Below are 16621 nucleotides of genomic sequence, written 5' to 3'. Positions count from 1 at the left end.
TGGACGTGGAACGCTCAAGATGCAGTTAACAGACAAGAATGTAGTTCCTCAACGGAATATATAGAGAAAGTTTTTGGTATTTACTGTACTTGTGATAAGTATTTTTGTCAATCTATTCATCTCTCTAGACAACAAAATGTCAGATTTAGGCCACCTATTGTCTGATTTTTATGGCCTATTCTTGTAGGTGATAGAACTTATTTTAGGTACCTAATTTAAGATTTTAGGTCCTAAATGTCCGAGGTCTGGTCATGAGACAAACCATCAGACTTTCTTAAAAATATCATCTGCACAATCCCGAAGAAAAAGAGTAGGTAAGTACGAGATCTATTGCAGAGTCAGCTTAACGGCTCATGCATCCAAGCGCCTGACAAGACTACCATGCACAAGAATAGAAAGGAAAATCGAGGATTTCTTAGATGACGATCAGTTTGCCTTTTGCAAAGGTAAGGACACCACAGAGGCAGTTCTGATATTGCGATTAATAACAGAAGCAAGGTTTAAGAAAAACCAAAATACTTTATAGGTTTTGTCGACTTGATAAAAGGGTTCGTCAATATCAAATAGCTTATTTGCTTCTGTCTCGGGTTCTTCGGCCGACGTTCGTGTGATGATTTTGCTGACGTTTCGCCAGCACGAGTGGCTGGCATTGTCAAAGCTTCACCCTCCATTGCCGGAGGTGAACTGGAGCCGGGCTCGCGGCCGCAGACTATATGTACCTTGCGCGCCAACGTCCGAGGGCTTCTCCGCGGTCATTTCCGGTGCGTTTCTCCTCTTGCTACCTGCTACGGTCGTTCTCTGCAGTACGGGAAGCCAGGAGCCGTTTACCTTAAGGCTTTCTTCTTTCTTGTTGAAGCTGTTCCCGTGTTTGTGTATTTCTACAGCTTCTCTGTACAAGCGGGTGTGATAGTGCTTCTCTACAGCCAGAACTTCCGTGTCGGTGAATTTTATTACATGTACCTGGTCGGTCTCACTCAGTGCGTGTTCTGCCACGGCCGATTTTTCCACCTGTCCCAACCTGCAATGTCGCTTATGTTCTTTGATCCTGGTGTTGATTGATCTTCCAGTCATTCCGACATAAACTTTCCCGCATGTGCATGGTAAGCGGTATATTCCTGACATTGCAAGTGGGTCCCTTTTATCCTTTGCCGATCTAAGACATTCTTTGATCTTCCTTGTCGGTTTGAAAATTGTCTTTACGCCGTGCTTGTGTAATATACGGCCGATTCTGTCCGTCACTCTGGGAATGTATGGCAGAAAGGCCGTACCCGACATTTCTTTTTCTGGTTTCTTACTTCGCCGGTGGTTTGGCTCTGTTACACTTCTAATATCATTTGTGGAGTACCCATTGCTCCTCAGAACACTTTCCAGGTGTTGCATTTCGCGTTTAAGGTGCTGCGGCTCACATATTCGTGCTGCTCGCGTTACGAGCGTCTGAATCATGCCTCTTTTCTGGCTCGGGTGGTGGTTTGACAGTTTGTGCAGATATCGGTCCGTGTGCGTCGGTTTTCGGTACACGCTATGTCCCAGGTTTTGGCCATCCCTTGTGACCAGCACATCTAGAAATGGTAGTTTTTTGTCCTTTTCCACTTCAATGGTAAATTTTATGTTGGCGTGGAGGTTGTTCAAGTGTCTTAGGAAGTCACCGAGCTGTTCTTCACCATGGCTCCACACGACGAAAGTATCATCGACGTACCTGTACCACACCTTAGGTTTACAAGTCGCCGAGTCCAGTGCCTGTGCTTCGAAATGTTCCATGAAGAAGTTGGCCACCACTGGACTAAGAGGACTACCCATGGCAACGCCTTCCAGCTGTTCGTAGAAATTGCCATTCCACGTGAAATAGCTCGTGGTGAGACAGGCATGGAAGAGCTTCATGATGTCTTGCGGGAAAATGGAACCGATGTGCTCCAGAGCGTCACTGAGTGGCACTTTCGTAAACAAAGAAACAATATCAAAGCTGACCAGGATGTCGTTTGGTGCAAGTTTTAGTTTCTTCAGCTTCTCGATGAAATGTCCTGAGTCCTTTACGTACGTGTCGGTCTTCCCCACGTGCGGCTGGAGCAGAGAGGCCAAGTGTTTTGCCAGTTTATATGTCGGTGAGCCAGGAGCGCTAACAATCGGTCTTAATGGAACGTTGTTCTTATGGATCTTAGGTAATCCATACAGGCGAGGTGGTAGGGCTTCTGTGTTGCGCAGGTATCTCTGTATGTCCTCCGGAACAGAAGATGCCTTGATTAACCGATTCGTATTCCGTGTGATACGCTGCGTGGGCAGAACACGCACTGAGTGAGACCGACCAGGTACATGTAATAAAATTCACCGACACGGAAGTTCTGGCTGTAGAGAAGCACTATCACACCCGCTTGTACAGAGAAGCTGTAGAAATACACAAACACGGGAACAGCTTCAACAAGAAAGAAGAAAGCCTTAAGGTAAACGGCTCCTGGCTTCCCGTACTGCAGAGAACGACCGTAGCAGGTAGCAAGAGGAGAAACGCACCGGAAATGACCGCGGAGAAGCCCTCGGACGTTGGCGCGCAAGGTACATATAGTCTGCGGCCGCGAGCCCGGCTCCAGTTCACCTCCGGCAATGGAGGGTGAAGCTTTGACAATGCCAGCCACTCGTGCTGGCGAAACGTCAGCAAAATCATCACACGAACGTCGGCCGAAGAACCCGAGACAGAAGCAAATAAGCAGTTTGTCAACAAGTGGCCACGAAAGTCTTAACAATTTTGTAATATCAAATAGCGCAAGATGTTCCAAATTCTGAGAAAAACAGGAGTAAGCATAAGGAAAAACGTATTACATACAATTTTTACAAGAACCAAATGAGAACAATAACAATGGAAGACCAAGAACGAAGCACTAGGATTAAAAGATGTGTAAGGCAGGAGTGCAATCTTTCGCCCCTGCCGTTCGGTCTATAGATCGAGGAAGCAGTGACTGAAATAAAAGAAAAGTTACAAGAGTGAAATTAAAATTGAGAACGAAAGGATGTCGATGATAAGTTTCACTAATGACATTGCAACCCTAAGAGAATGTGAAGGGGTATTACAGGACCTGTTGAATGGAATGAACAGCGTCATAAGCACAGTAAGTTGACTGAGGGTAAACCGAGCAAGGATGAATCGAGGAGTAGCAGAAACGAGAACAACGAGAAACTTAAGATCCAAATGGGAGACAGCGAAGTAGATGAAGTGCAGGATTTTTGCTACCGTGGAAGCAAAATACAACATATAGGACACCGCAAGGAGGGCACAAAAAACGGATTAGCATAGACAAGAGGGCAATTCTGGCCAAAAGTAGTGTGCTAGTATCAAACATCGGGCTAAGTCTGAGAAAGAAATTTTTTAGAACGTACGTTCGGAGCACAAAATTGTATGGTAGTGTATCATAGACCGTGAGACAACCATAAAGGAAGAGAAGTTTGAGATGTGATGTTACAGAAGGATACTTAAAACTAGGTGGACTGATAAGATGAAGAATGAGGTGGTTTGAGGGTTACAATGTCTGTGATTATACAGCGTCTCTATCTTAACATTACAACGTCACTGGCATTGTAACCAGCAATGATGTTTCTATGTCTCGGCGGGCTAAAATGATGATAAAATATTTGTCTCTCTCTCTGTGCGGGAATCACGAAAAATGGCTGCGTAATGGTTATGGGTTTCGTGCAAAGATCGTTCCTGGATGCGTACGCGGGTAACCGATGTGGTTAGGGTGACCACTCACGATAAGCGGGAAATTCGGGTTCGAGACGGAGTCCGGTACAAATTTTCATCTCTTGCAAACAGCTGACGTCAGTCTGGACTCGGAACATTTCTTAATGAGGAGGTTATCAACAAAATCCGCGAAGAAAGAAAAGTATAGAAAACAGTGACAAGAGGAAATAACTTTGTATGGTGTCAGAGGGAGCTGTAGAGGGTAAGTATTGTAAGGGAAGAATATATCCAACACATAATCGAGGATCACCTACCTACTATGAGATGAGGAGATCGGCACAAGAAGGGAATTCTTGGCGGGCCATACCACACCAGACAGAAGAATAATCCCCCTCCCGCCCCCCATCCTCCCTCTCCACACACACACGCACCAAAACAAAACAAAAAACAAAAAAAATAGTTTGCTACCTTGTTATGTAACTGTGGCAAGATCTCATGTTTCCTATTTTTATAATCTTTATAATTTCAGGTAGGAATGGAAGAAGCACAAGAAGTTTTTCTTCTGTGTGGTTACTGCACGTAATGAATTTTTTGTTTTTGCAGGGAAAGTCTACCAAAGACATTCACACTGCTATGTTACAAACGGTACGGAAGGAGTATTCTTCCTACAACACTATCAAAACCTGAGAGTTTTGTTTCAAGGATGGGCATTTCACCACTGAGAAGATGAGCTACGCTGTGGGTGGCCTACAACATCAATAGAACAAGCGATGCTGCCTAAACGCCGATTCTTGAGGGCCAGCGAATATCATCCAAAAATATAAAGATGTAGAGGAACACGAAAAAGCTTTGAAAAAAATGGGTGCCGCAATACATGAAATTTTTAGCAGATTCGAATACGAACAATGTCAATTTATGTATTAACTGTATTTTTCTTACTTGTCACTTTTTTCTTTGTCTTTTTCCTTTTAGGAAGCTTTAATTTTCGAGAACTAGTAATAGTGTTCCATATATTTCGTGTTTGTTTTGAATACAGTCAGAGAGAGTCCCTTTAATCAGCTGTAGTGCCAGTAGTGCTAGTGTTTGTTTTGAATACAGTCCAAAGGCAGGTAGTGCTATTTTCATTGTTTTCAACAAGAAGTGTCTAGTAACCACAGTCTAGTCAGCTATCAGCTGCCTTTAGTGAATTAGCAGTCCAGTTAAAAGTTGATTAACTCTCTACAGTAAATTGTTGATTTCTTAGGATGGATAGGATGTGTGACTGCTGTGTACGGACGTAGGAGGAGCTGGCCACTCTTCGCGAACGGCTGAACGTGTTGATGGCCGCGGTCAGTCGTCTTCAGGCTGCTGCCTCGGAGTGTAGAGGCAGTGGGGACTCTGGTGCGTCGCAAGGTACACCCCAGGTATTGCAAGCTTCACCCACTGTCCCTGCTGTCGAGACATCTTCGCGGGTACCGGGCGCGGTTGGGCCACCCTCTCCCCAAGGGGAGTGGCGAGTTCAGCGGTGTTCCTCACACGAGGCGGAGGGTCAATTTGGAGGCTGGCCGTGTGGCATCGCCCGCTCTGCCTGTGAGTGGACTTGTGGCCATTCCTTCAGAAAGGTCCGAGCAGGCACACGTGGGGAGGGGTTTATTAGTGATTGGGAGCTCCAGTGTTGGGCGGGTGATGGAGCTCTTTAGGGAAATAGCGGAAACGTCGGGGAAGAAGGCCAGTGTTCACTCTGTCTGCTTGACGGGCAGTCTCATCCGAGATGTGGAGGAGGCCCTACCGGCGGCGATAGAGAGCACTGGGTGCACCCGACAGCAAATTGTTGCTCATGTCGGCACCTATGACCCCGGCCGTCTGGCTACAGAGGTCATCCTCAGATCAAACAGGCGGTTGGCAGAGTTGGTGAAGGCGGAAAGCCTCGCTCGCGGGTGGAATCTGAGCTAACTATTTGTAGTATCACTCCCAGAACCGACAGTGGTCCTCTGGTTTGGAGCCGAGTGGAAGGCTTAAACCAGAGGCTCAGACGATTTTGCGGAGATCTGGGTGCAAATTTCTCGACCTCCGCTATTGGGTGGAGAAATGTAGGGTCCCCCTGAATAGGTCATCCGTGCACTACACGCAGGAAGCGGCTACAAGTGCAGCGGAGTACGTGTGGAGTGCACTTGTGGGTTTTTTTGGTTAGCGAATTCCCTCCCTAGGCCCGACAAGACGCCTTCTGAGACGCGACAAGGTAGTAGAAGACAAAACGCAACAGGGAGTAACAATATTAATGTGGTAACAGTAAACTGCAAGAGCGTCTATAGAAAGGTCCCAGAACTCCTCTCATTAATAAACGGTCACAATGCCCACTTAGTACTAGGGACAGAAAGTTGGCTGAAACCAGATGTAAACAGTAATGAAATTATAAACTCAGATTGGAATGTATACCACAGAGACAGGCTGAACAGTGAAGGGGAAGGCGTGTTTATGGCGATGAAAAGTGTAATAGTATCTAAGGAAATTGATGGAGATCCGAAATGTGAAATAATTTGGGTGAAGGTCACGCTTACAGCGAGCTCCAACATGGTAATTGGATGTCTCTATAGGCCCCCTGACTCAGCAGCTGTTGTGGATGAGCACCTGAAGGAAAACTTGGAATATATTTCGAGTAGATTTCCTGACCATGTTGTAGTTCTGGGTGCAGATTTTAATTTGCCGGATATAGACTAGGAGACTCAAACGTTTATAACGGGTGGCAGGGACAAAGAATCCAGTGAAATTTTAAGTGCATTATCTGAAAACTACCTTGAGCAGTTAAACAGAGAACCGACTCGAGGCGATAACTTATTAGACCTTCTGGTGACAAACAAACCCGAACTATTTGAAATAGTTAACGCTGAACAGGGAATCAGCGATCATAAAGTGGTTACTGCATCGATGATATCAGCCGTAAATAGAAATATTAAAAAAGGTAGGAAGATTTTTCTGTTTAGCAAAAGTGACAAAAAGCAGATTACAGAGTACCTGACGGCTCAACACAAAAGTTTTGGCTCAAGTACAGATAGTGTTGAGGATCAGTGGACAAAGTTCAAAACCATCGTACAATATGCGTAAGATGAGTATGTGCCAATCAAGATCGTAAGAGATGGCAAAGAGCCACCGTGGTACTGCTGCGGAAGCAAAGGGAACTTCACAGCAAAAATTAACATAGCCAAAGCCTTGCATACAAACAAAAATTACGCGAAGCGAAATGTAATGTGAGGAGGACTATGAGAGAGGCGTTCAATGAATTCGAAAGTCAAGTTCTATACACTGATTTGCAGAAAATCCTAAGAAAGAATCTTATGTCAGAGCGGTAAGTGGATCAAAACAAAATGTCCAGACACTCTGTGACCAAAATGGTACTGAAACAGAGGATGACAAACTAAAGGCCGAAATACTAAATATCTTTTTCCAAAGATCTTTCACAGAGGAAGGCTGCACTGTAGTTCTCTAGATTGTCGCACAGATGACAAAATAGTAGATATCGAAATAGATGACAGAGGGATAAGAAAACAATTAAAATCGCTCAAAAGAGGAAAGGCCGCTGGACCTGTTGCGATACCAGTTCGGTTTTACACAGAGTACGCGAAGGAACTTGCCCTCCTTCTTGCGGCGGTGTACCGTTCGTCTCTAGAAGAGTGTAGCGTTCCAAAGGATTGGAAAAGGGCACAGGTCATCCACGTTTTCAAGAAGGAACGTCGAACAGATGTGCAGAACTATAGACCTATATCTCTAATGTCGATCAGTTGTAGAATTTTGGAAAACGTATTATGTACTAGTATAATGACTTTTCTGGAGACTAGAAATCTACTCTGTAGGAATCAGCAAGGGTTTAGAAAAAGACGATCGTGCGAAACCCAGCTCGCCCTATTCGTCTACGAGACTCAGAGGGCCATAGACACGGGTTCGCAGGTAGATGCCGTGTTGCTTGACTTCCGCAAGGCGTTCGATACAGTTCCCCAGAGTCTTTGAATCAACAAAGTAAGAGCATATGGACTATCAGACAAATTGTGTGACTAGATTGAAGAGTTCCTAGATAACAGAACGCAGCATGTCATTCTCAATGGAGAGAAGTCTTCCGAAGTAAGAGTGATTTCAGGTGTGCCGCAATGGAGTGTCGTAGGACCGTTGCTATTCACAATATGCATAAACGACCTTGTGGATGACATCGGAAGTTCACTGAGGCTTTTTGTGGATGATGATGTAGTATATCGAGAGGTTGTAACTATGGAAAATTGTACTGAAACGCAGGACGATCTGCAACGAATTGACGCATGGTGCAGGAAATGGCAATTGAATCTCAAGGTAGACAAATTTAATGTGCTGCGAATGCATAGAAAGAAAGATCCTTTATCATTTAGCTACAATATAGCAGGTCAGCAACTGGAAGCAGTTAATTCCATAAATTATCTAGGAGTAGGCATTAGGAGTTATTTAAAGTGGAATGATCATATAAAGTTAATCGTCGGTAAAACAGATGCCAGACTGAGAAGCATTGGAAGAATCCTAAGAAAATGCAATCCGAAAACAAAGGAAGTAGATTACAGTACACTTGTTCGCCCACTGCTTGAATACTGCTCAGCAGTGTGGGTTCCGTACCAGATAGAGTTGATAGAAGAGATAGAGAAGATCCAACGGAGAGCAGCGCGCTTCGTTACAGGATCATTTAGTAATCGCGAAAGCGTTACGGAGATGACTCGTAGAAGACTCTGCAGGAGAGACGCTCAGTAGCTCGGTACAGGCTTTTGTTGAAGTTTCGAGAACGTACCTTCACCGAGGAGTCAAACAGTATATTGCTCCCTCCTACGTATATCTTGCGAAGAGACCACGAGGATAAAATCAGAGAGACTGCAGCCCACACAGAGGCATGCTGGCAATCTTTCTTTCCACGAACAATACGAGACTGGAATAGAAGGGAGAATCGATAGACGTACTGAAAGCACCCTCCGCCACACACCGTCAGGTGGCTTCCGGAGTATGGATGTAGACGTAGATGTAGATGTAGATCAGCTGCGTAAGGGAATGACGACTATCAAAATTTATGCTGGACGGATACTCGAATCCGGATTTTCCGCTTCACGTGCCTTCGCCTTAACCTCTTTGGCTATCTCACAGCCAGACCCAAACTTCCATATGTTTCCGTTTCTGCGTCAAAGCTTGTGCTCGTACACACATTATGTAATTCCCGTACAGGGAAGGACACTTTAATTGAAAGTCACTGGTTGGTATCGGTGGAAAAGTATAATATTGCAGAACCGTTTTTGTCAAGAATAACGATGCAATGTTTCATTTTCACTGTCGTCATTTCCTTATATAGACGATGGTTGTTGTTATCGCAACTGCGAATACGTTTCACGCGCTTCTTAACGGCTATACTCGGCAGTGCCTGTTCCTACGACCATGCATGCATGTATGTCTGAAGGAACATTGCGTCGTTTTTCTTAATAACGCAGGCACTGCGATATCGTAACGAGCGCCAAAATGTTTGACAAGGGAACAGAATGAGTTCAGACATCCAAAGGTGTTTCTGGCAATTTTGATGTCGCAATGAATATTTTGGCAGTTTTAATGATTGAGTATGGAACGTGGCTCCATAGTTATGAATACAGGAACTGACAAGGGTTAGGGCATCCCGCTACCGAAGAAGCTCCCCTCCCATAAATCAGCCAAAAAGGTCATAACGTCCGTAACCTGGAACAAAGACTGAATTCTGTTGTGCCTACTTTAGGCCTGTAGTATAATCAGGGAATATTAGGTCTGCCTCCCCGGACAACTAAACGGGGCAACTGAATAGCCGTGGGAAGTTCACTAACGGCGTTTGTTTCATGCAGTATCAGTACAGTTTCGCATACATCTCAAGAAATGATTGCCAAGCCTTGCGTTTGCAACTGTCCGACCTTCCTTCTTGTTACTTCAATAATTCAGTAATGGACTGAAATTGTCCGTTGGATACTCTAGTCGCTGGCCGTTGTGACCGAGCGGTTCTAGGCGCTTCAGTCCGGAACCGCGATGCTGCTACGGTCGCAGGTTCGAATCCTGCCTCGGGCACGGATGTGTGTAGTGTCCACTACTGACCATTAAAATTGCTAGACCAAGAAAAAATGCGGATGATAAACGGGTATTCTTTGGACAGATATCTTATACTAGAACTGACATGTGATTACAATTTCACCCAATTTGGGTGCATAGACACTGAGAAATCAGTACTCAGAACAATCACCTCTGGCCGTAATAACAGCCTTCATACGCCTGGGCATAGAGTCAGACAGAGACTGGACGGCGTGTACAGGTACAGCTGCTTATACAGCTTCAACACGATACCACAGTTCATCAAGAGTAGTGGCTGGCGTATTGTGGCGAGCCAGTTGCTCGTTCACCATTGACCAGACGTTTTCAATTGGTGAGCGATCTGGAGAATGTGCTGGCCAGGGCAGCAGTCGAACACTTTCTGTATTCAGAAAGTCTCTTACAGGACCTGCAACATGCGGTCGTGCATTATCCTGCTGAAATGTAGGGTTTCGCAGGAATCGAATGAATGGTAGAGCCACGGGTCGTAACACATCTGAAATGTAACGTTCACTGTTCAGATTGCTGTCAGTGCGAACAAGAGGTGACCGAGACGGGTAACCAGTGACACCCGATACCGTCACGCCAGGTGATACGCCAGTATGGCAATGACGAATACACGCCTCCAACGTGCGTTCTCCGCGATCTCGCCAAACACGGATGCTACCCTCATGATGCTGTAAACAGAACCTGGATTCATGACGTTTTGCCATTCGTGCACCCAGGTTCGTCGTTGAGTACACCATCGCAGGCGCTCCTGTCTGTGATGCATCGTCAAAGGTAACAGCAGCCATGGTCTCCGAGCTGATAGTCATGCTGCTGCAAACGTCGTCAAACTGTTCGTGCAGATGGTTGTTGTCTTGCAAACGTCCCCATTTGTTGACTCAGGGATCGAGACGTGGGTGCACGATCCGTTACAGCCATGCGGATTAGATGCTTGTCATCTCGACTGCTAGTGATATGAGGTAGTTGGAATCCAGTACGGCGTTCCGTATTACCCTCCTGAACCCACCGATTCTATATTCTGCTAACAGTCATTGGATCTCCACCAACGCGAGCAGCCATGTCGCGATACGAAAAACCGCAATTTCGTTAGGCTACAATCCGACCTTTACCAAAGTCGCAAACGTGATGGTACGCAATTATCCTCCTTACACGAGGTATGACAACAACGTTTCACCAGGCTTCGGCGGTCAACTGCTGTCTGTGTACGAGAAATCGGTTGGAAACTTTCCTCATGTCAGCACGTTGTAGGTGTCGCCACCGTCGCCAACTTTGTGTGGATGCTCTGAAAAGCTGATCATTTGGATATGACAGCATCTTCTTCGTGTCGGTTAAATTTCTCGTCTGTACCACGTCATCTTCGTAGTGTAGCAATTTTACTGGCCAGTAGTGTAGTTCTAACTCTAGGAGACTGATGACCTCAGATGTTAAGTCCCGTAGTGCTTAGAGCTATTTGGACCATTTGGCATTCTCGTCTTTGTACCTTCGCCTTTGATTTAGTCATTTTTCCTTGCTTTCCGTTAAGAAAAAGACTGAATTGTTTTATGGGGGTTTACAAAAAATTCATAGGCAAAAGTAAGTACGATCGCTTTATGATAATTGGAGGTTCGAAGCTCGTCTGGTAAACATATTAATACCTGGAGATATTGGTAGACGTGCTGTCCTCTCTCACCGTCTGTTAAAAGAGCTGCCACCTCAGGTGGATTACGTGAAAGCAGCTTGCCCCAGTTTGTTGATCAACAAGTCACCGAAATTCTGATACTGATCATTTATTCTGTCTCCAACCGTTAAAGCAACGGAAAGTTCCTACTGTACGGGGCCTTTGTTAGTATGGAAGCAGAAGATTGGGGAGACACGTCAGAACTAAAACGAAATCGATAGCCGCTTTAATGCAAAACAAATAATTGCGTTCAGAAATTATAGGTTAACAATGTTCAGTGGAGAACACCCTTCACTAATGTAAAGCATTACTAAAGAAAAGTATAAGACTAGAAAACACAGGTATAGTGTACTGAAACTACACAGTTCGTGCAAATTTTCTTGAACTATACAAGGGCGGTGTAGTGCCAGATGGACAATGTTGGATGGAATTCCCTTAACCCAGAGTGAGACTACTGAACCAGGTGACAAAGGGTCGGTCACGGTGGGCTCTTGTAGCGCTGTTCTGCGGCCTTAGCGTAAGGCGGTCGACCCGCCATTCGGACGAGACGGCGCACGTGCGCGAACGACATTGCCGAGTTCTGTCCAAGTTCACCATTTCAGAAATGCGAGGCGGCAAGTGCCTACAGTAAAACGTGACAGCGGTAGATATAGATCTGCACCTTTTGCTCAGCATCGAAGCTAAAAATTGTCGGGACCGAAGCGCCTGCAGTCCGACCTTTCGTGATTCCCGATGTATCACATCCAAGTGAGCTTCCGGCCCCATAAAACTGGAGGGGGTACTGGGGAAAACCTACCTGCTGGCTTAGTACCAAACTTCGGAAAACAATTCTCACTTTATGAAGATGGCATCTGTTCTTTCGGATCTCGTAACTCTCAAAAAATGTGATTACAATGAAGTCCAGACGCATAGCTGCTTCCAGGCGTTGATAAATATCAACTGGGACAGTTGAAAATGTGTGCCGCTACTGGGACTCGAAACCGGGATCTCCTACTTACATGGCAGGCGGTCTATCCGACGGAGCCATTTTTTTATGATGTTTTTTATTTTTTTAACTGTGATTCGATAAAAGGTGTGCTTGTCCGGGATTTTTGTTTTTGTTAGTTTGGTAGTGGCAAGACGCGAACCACCGCCCCAACCTAAAACTCTACAGCTTGTAGTGGCGCTTTTTTTTCCCTCTGCCACCTTTAAAAAAAGAAATAAAGAAAGAAAATTATCTCTTCCACTTCAGGCGTTGACCCCTATCATCCATACTACCCCCAGAAACCTATATAGCCTAAAAACCAAATCAAAGCTAGTGCCACCGCCACTTTCATCCTAAAGCTAGCTAGGACGGCCGTTCGCCACCACTTCAGGTTCCGCCCACGAACAAAAATTAAATATGCCCCTGAACATTTTATAAAAAAATAAAAGGAGAAAGGAAAGGGTATAATACTTTATTATATTTTATTTGTTGCTCATTTTGTTCTTATTTTGTTCTTGTGTATTTATTTGGATTCGAACGCAGGTCTCCTGCACACTTTTTTTATATGTATTTTTTTATTTTCTTATTTTATTTTATATTTTTTCTTATTTTTTTTATATGTAGATATCAATGTGCGAACAGTTAATCAAGCCTGGAAAACTAAAAAAGGAATGAAGGCACCATCGAAGATAGTAAACATAAATAACATGAAAAGAAAGATACCACTTCGTAGTTACGCTTCCCAGCGACTGTGCCCACTGATAAAGATTGTTCAATATATGATCGTTTGCAGCTCGTTCTGACCTCATCTGCCATTGCCTGGAACATTCCAGCTACACGGCGGCCTGTGAAAGGCACTCCATAGGTAGTTTGCGAAGCATTGTCGATATCTGGTATGCCAGAAGTCAAGGAAATTCTTGTGTCCGTCACGACAGAGGTAATGGGCCGCATGTCCACGTATCGAGGTGACGGAGATGGTTCGAGTCTGGGGGTAAAATGTCTCATCCGGAAACAATAACGTGCGTGCAGATATATGCTCCGGCCTAACTCGCAAGAGATAAGATAGCATCTGCCGCCCTAGGTGCCAAACCGGTTCCGCCTCTCCACAGCTGAGGCGGTGCTCGTCAGAATCTACTGTATTACAACCCACACAATTGGGAGATTCTGCCATGTGGATATTGTAGAGACGTTCTTGCGTCTCCAGCTTCTCATTAACGACTACGTACCATTGGGAAACAACGTCGGAATCAAGCATGGCATCGTGTACAGTCTTCCACACCACGCGCCACCGTACGTCAGGATATTTTAGTTCGACCACATTTAGGGGGCGGCGTTGCAGCATGTCATGATATATGCGTCGAGTTGTGGCCATTTGTGGTGTCGTGAGCCCTTCACTGCTATAACTTTGTTCTAAATAGAAACGTCCTATATAAAAGAGGGGCGCTGGGATGTCCTGTAGTGGCACCGGCGCTCTTAGTGAAGCAGGTCGTAGCGCCGTCAGAAGCAGACTCGTGAGGCTGATTTGCAATTCCGGCCGTAATTTGGTTAAGAAGGCGTCGATAATTGAGCGTCGTCGCAGCCATAGAGAGCACAGAGTACGATGCGACTGCAGGGACTTATCTCTGGCACGCTCCCCGTGAGATCCACATTTCCAACGTACTGTCCACACACTACAAATGTAGTGTGTTGTAACACGCCCGAGAGTACGAATGGGTGTGATCCTTTTAAACTGGACAGACCTTGTGCCCTGTCCACACAACGTACCTGATAATCCCGCGGCGGTCACATTGTTCTGCTCTACACTGCTTGAAATTGTCTATCGAAATATACAGGCGGATTTAGGGGAGCCACTCAACGTTAAAACACAACACTATTCTACGTCCACACTATATTCTGAGACGATGAAAGAAAATCGCAGGCTGCACTGTTTACATTCTAATTCATAAGTGTTTATCCCAATTAATGGATGATTATCTGTCCACAAAAAGTCACTAAGACGAGCGTACGCATAACAGAACACGGTGCGGATGATTGTTGATGATGCGAAAGCCGAATGTGTGTCACGCATTCACAGATAGTTGGAACCAGTCCTCCTTGTGACTAGTAATGATATTTTAACACTGTTCACAAAGTTAATTTTTCAGTTCTCAGTTCTCACTTGTACGAGCGCGCGCGTAACCGTCGCGGCGCTGCTGATTATTGATGATGCGGAACGCGATGACCGAACGCACGTCCTCACGCTCGCTACGAGACACTGGCACTTGACTGCACTCTTTTATGGTAACTAATTCCAACTGATTCACAAAAGTTCATTCTGGGAGACCGAACACGTCGCTGGTGATTGATGCTGTGAGACACGCAACGAGAGGATACACAAATACTTTATCGGCGGCACTGTTCATTTTTAATTACATCTTGACGCATTTTCCTCTGAATCACTTCCATATTTCATCATTTTACTGTAATAGCACTTGTAGCAACACTTCAACCTGCGTACTAACAATGCCTCTCACATGCAGAGCTACACGCTACACAACGTAACAGAACCGTGCCCCGTGCTCGATTGTCTAGACGCGGCTGCCCACAAAGATACTCCACAACCAAACCAGCGATATGACAGTACACCTATAGTGTGAACAGTTGGAAACGTGGGTCTCACAGGGAGCGTGCCAGAGGTAAGTCCCTGCAGTCGCCCTGTCCTCGGTGGCTCAGTCGGATAGAGCGACTGCCATGTAAGCAGGAGACGTCTGGTTCGAGTCCCAGTCGAGGCACACGTTTTCAACTGTCCCCGTTCATATTTATCAAAGCCTGTAAGCAGCCAAAGGTCTGGATTTCATTGTAATTTCAAATCTCACTGTGTTCCTGCGGCCTCACATGGGAGAAGAAGGAGAAGCTTGAAAGTTGAGGAGTTTTTAAAGGTTGCTGCCATTTTGAATAAATTAAGAACTTCTCTCAAAATGACAGCAGCCAAAATCCGGATCAATATTTCGCTTGGTCGGTGTTTTAGGGGTAATTGTACCTACTTTGATGGTTACACTACATGCTTCACGTGGTCAACTTGGTTTACACAAAGAGTGTAACTCCACAATAATTTTGATAATTAAAATAAATTACATCGAAACACAAATTACAAAAGAAAAACCTCGAACTGATTATTATAGCCTTACTATTAAACTGATGGGTCAAACAATTGTATAAGCACGTGATACTGGTCTCACAAAGTACACCCCACATAGGTTAAACATAAAGAAAAGTTGCTATATTGAAAAATATTGTCAAGACGAGACGTTATAATCTCACGCACATTCACATTCAAGAGTGATGATCTTAGATAGAGTTACGGATCATCCACACGTGGTTCCACTTTACTCACAAAGTAGTGACAAAGCAACCACTGGAAGATATTCTGAACTTCACACTCGAATTACACTGCGTTGCAATTTAAGACAACATTGGATATTTTAGAGCTAAACCTGAAATAAAGGTGATTAAATTTTCAGTTAGGCTGAACTTAAGAAATCCATTGTCCTACGGACTTAGCAGAGAAGCGCTTAGCCGGAGATCTTACCACTTCAGACGCTTGCCGCGGACAGACTGCCCTGCGCTCCTACCGATGGTGCTTAACAGATACAAACGGAAGTGACCAGAGAGGCAGCTTCCTATACCAACATGACAAGGGACGGATAGGACCATACTAAGAATAGAAACCTCTCTGATTTTAGAAAGCGTAGCTACCTGTTCCGACGTTGGTCCTACTGTTCTCTAGCAGGCAGGCTTGTCTGCTACCATCAAGCATGCAACTAGAAATACATTTGCTCATTCATCTTCTCACACAGACGGGAAGGTGGATGACAGTATCTTATCATATACAGTATATAAAAGAAAGTGGATGTAGGTTCCGTATGAGACTGTGTGACATGAATTACATATAAACTGTGTTTTAAAGTGTAGTAGTGTGACAGATCGTTCTTGTTTATGTGTAAAAGTAACACGTTCCATTGCTCAGTCTCCTCCCAGATAGTCAGAAACACCACAGTAAATTTAGAAGTGGAATGTATGCCGTAAATGAAAACAGTTTAAAAAAAATTAACATGAAAGGAATCCAACAGAGACCTTTGAAATCGATACTGGAAATTAATGGAATTCGAAATAAAGATAATATAAACTATGAGTACAACAGTGGACTGTTCATTATCAAAGAGTCCAGACTCGGTTATCAGAATGCACGGTTTTTGCTTGTTATTGTATTCTTTTC

This window comes from Schistocerca gregaria, chromosome 1 (assembly GCF_023897955.1).
Source record: "Schistocerca gregaria isolate iqSchGreg1 chromosome 1, iqSchGreg1.2, whole genome shotgun sequence".
Lineage (NCBI taxonomy): Eukaryota > Metazoa > Arthropoda > Insecta > Orthoptera > Acrididae > Schistocerca > Schistocerca gregaria.
This window is presented reverse-complemented; position numbering follows the sequence as displayed.